The sequence below is a fragment of the Dioscorea cayenensis genome, unplaced genomic scaffold, assembly GCF_009730915.1.
Source record: "Dioscorea cayenensis subsp. rotundata cultivar TDr96_F1 unplaced genomic scaffold, TDr96_F1_v2_PseudoChromosome.rev07_lg8_w22 25.fasta BLBR01001313.1, whole genome shotgun sequence".
Classification (NCBI taxonomy): domain Eukaryota; kingdom Viridiplantae; phylum Streptophyta; class Magnoliopsida; order Dioscoreales; family Dioscoreaceae; genus Dioscorea; species Dioscorea cayenensis.
In genome coordinates, this window is record NW_024087704.1 from 1,764 (window position 1) to 5,383 (window position 3,620).

At 33.7% G+C, this 3,620-nt stretch overlaps 1 long non-coding RNA gene across 1 annotated transcript; it reads right to left on the reverse strand.

Moving 5' to 3' along the window:
* Positions 1–245: 245 nt before the first annotated feature.
* On the reverse strand, positions 246–2,514 carry LOC120256167. The gene is made up of 3 exons (XR_005535209.1): positions 2,114–2,514; positions 1,928–2,021; positions 246–497 (listed from the first exon to the last, which is right to left on the reverse strand). It is a non-coding gene; the product is annotated as an uncharacterized LOC120256167 (long non-coding RNA).
* Between the last annotated feature and the right edge of the window lie 1,106 nt (positions 2,515–3,620).

The window sequence follows — 3,620 nt, forward strand, 5'->3', positions numbered from 1 at the left end:
CCTGGCTAGTGGCTTTATGAAGTCTTACCAACTTATCATCACTTTTATCACTTCTTGAATTTCAAGGTTCAAATAAAGATTTGCACGCCAGTGTTCTCATGATTATAATAAGATGCAAGATGAATGACATAAATAGACTTATTGTGATCAAACCTATAGATAAGTATTATTAAACAAATAGATGAAAAACAAATCACATGAGCCAAAAAACTCAATCATTAGAATAGAAAACTTATTTACATAACAGAACAATAATGACAAATAGTCATTTCTAAAAGAATTAAAATAGAAAAATATTAAAAATATTATTTAAATAAAAAATTAAGATTATTAGAGAAATTCATTGAATTCATTTGGGTGTTGGGATCTTCCCTTTGCCTTTTTTATAAACAAATAAAATAAAAGACAATGTAGAAACAAAATCGAACGTTGATCTGCAACCGTAGAGACAGTCACCTCTCCAAACACATGGCTCTCAATCATCTTCTCTTCTGCATCTAAAAGCAAAATAAAACCCAACAAAATCAAATCTTCAAAACTAATTATGAGAGGGAAAAATTAAAATAGAAAAAATAAAAGAAATATAGTACTTTGCTTGAACTCTTCTTTCTCTCTAACCTTATACCTCTATTACATAAAACAAAAAACGCAATAAAATCAAATTTTGGGGAAAAATCAACTTAAATGAAGAGAAAAGCTATTGTATTAGGTTCTTAAAATCAACAAAACCAAACTTTACATTAAAAATCAAAAGGGGAATTGAAATAAATAAACACGAAAAAAATTCAAACTTTGACATGCTCCAACATATGTTTGGACATATTAACTCCCTCAAAAGAGTTTCATACTCCTCTGAAAATCCTCTATTCTTTTCCTCATCAATATGGGTGCAAACTAGGAAGAGCATGCCACAATTACACAAAAACAAATAAAAACAATTACAATCGTCGATAGGAAGGATGGTTTGGTAGTGGAAGAGGTTCGCAGATGAAGATGTGAATGAAGATGGAGATGTGGATGGTGTCGGGGTGGTTGTTTGGTTTACCATTAAAGGGGCACAATTATTAGGGGTTGGGTGCAATTATTAGGCTCACAAAATAAAATAACCAAATCAAAACAATTTTCAAAAATCAGATTTGAAAAAAAAGGACACCAATGAGAGTGACAAATGCCCACCTCAAATGAGGGTTGGGAAGGAAGATATTTGAGAGGATAATATTTAAAAAATATTTTATAAGATAAAGGAAAAATTGCAATTAGTCCATAACTTTTTCCATCAATATCCAGGCCTTATGCTTTTATTTGGTAATGTTTATTTGGCCGAATGGACATTACAAATATATAGTGATAAAGGTGCAAACATCCCAAACATTTCTACTTTTTCTGTTTGTTTACGTAGTTACACGCATAACTTAATTCACCAAGTCAATCCACTCAACTATAACAACTTACCTAATTTTCAATCATTTTTATCTTATCCAAATTCACATAATGCATGTAATCCTAACAAAAGCATTCAAATCAAAACAAAAAGAACTCAGACTTCTCAATGATCAAAAATACCTAATTTAAAAAAAATTAAAATCGTGCCCTAATTTCACACCAAAATCGAAAAAACGAATTGAACTTTCAACAAATTTCAAATCCTAATTTATCCAAAAAAAGGAAAAATTCAAACACTGGCTGAGAGAATCCCATCAACCCATCGATTGGCCCGTGCTTGATCAACATATCATCAATAAACTCAAAACACTCATCCAAAATAATACAGGTAATCCTAACAAAATCAACATTCAAATCAAAATAAAGAACTATAACTTCTCAACGATCCACACATTCACCTTATTAAATTGAAACCACTCACAATAAGGAGGATCAATAAGAGATGAGACTATAAGGAATTAGGGAAAAAAAAAAAATTTTGGACCTGAAAAATAACAATCAGTTTCTCTTTATCTACGCTCTCAACCGGAGGATCCTTAAACACCGAAGATGAAGGCCATCAATTCTCATTGAAATACCTAAACAAAACAAATCCCAAACCAAAATCATAAACCAAAACAAAGGAAAAAAACACAAATAAATAAAAATATACAAAAACTGATAGCAAAACCATAGCATCTTAGGTTTGCCACCGCCGATGGGGTTCTAGAGTACGTCATAGAAATCAGTTTCCCACCAAAGAATTTCCGAGGAGGAAGCAGGGGATTGAATGGAGACATGCCTTTGTCTTCCTCATTATGAAGGGAAGCCTTTGGATCCCAAGACCGAGGTCATCAGACAACGCCTCCTCCGCAAGGGCGTGGAACTAATGCTCAAGATCCTCCACACCCTCCGCAAGAAGGAGTTTCAGAAATCTAGCCGAAACCACTTTCCGATCACCTGGCGCCTCATGATCTCACCGCTGGTCCAGAATCCATGGAGGCAAAGGATCCTTGGCTTCCTGCAGGCCTTAATGTGGTCCTTATCCTCCTCCGCGAGGCTCCCCACTATCGTGGTGGCTTTCCCGTGGTCTGTTGACTAATAATGGAGAAAGAGATGACATAAAGAACCAATGGCCGATGGACACATATGACACTCATTTAATTTTGAAAAAACCCATCGAATAAAAAAAAGGCCAAATGTCCTCACATAAATCAATTGGGAAGAAAAGATATTTAGGGGATAACTTTAAGAGTAAATATATATTATTTTAACATCTTGATGCAGATCATTTCAAGGTTAGGTGCATAATGGGCTCACACCTAGCGCCCTTGGCTCCAACTAATGGGCTCCTTTTTTTTATTGTGTAATCTATGATTTAATAAAAATACTTAAAAAATTTTATTGCAATTTCCCATGGGCCCTCATTTTTACCAAGATAGGCCCTTTTCATAACTAGGGGTGGCAATAATTTGTCTAAACCCACCAGCCTAATTTTATCCAACCCGAAATAAAAAAACATTTAGAAATAAGTTTTACAAATGTGGGCCAGGTTCTGACATGGTTTAGTTGTCCGGATTTAAATCCAAGCCGGGTTTGGACATGCAAATTTGGACAACCAGACCCTTTTGCCCCCTCAAATTTTAAAAGCCCACAATCTTAGGCTATGCACTTTTTAGTCATTTTTCCCAAAAACTTCAAACATATATTGTTTTTCTTATTAAAACTTAAATTTTTATATGGTTTGAGTCGAGTTTTGGATTGTTGATGTTGTTTTTTTTTTCTTTTAAATTTAATGTAAATTAAATTATTTTTGTAAAATTTAATATTTGAGTGAATTTAAAAGTATTTTATAGAAGTCGGACAAATTTGGACATCCGAACAACCCGATTTTCAAATAAACCAGGTTTGGACATGTTAAATTTGTCTGGATTTAAAACCGAGCCAGGATCAAACACAAGTTTTTCTATTTATATTAATAGTTGTCCAAACCCGGTTTTGTCCTGACCAGGATTTTTACCACCTCTATTCATAATAGGTATGAGAATAGTAAAACCTTTATTGAGAATTGTGCTTTCAGATGTCAAATAGAAGCTGGCAATAATCTCCTGGATTGCACTGCTTCTCCAGCTTTGAACATCCTCTGATTGATAGCATCAGTTGAGTGTTCTGTGCATTTTTTATAAGAGAGTTGAAAC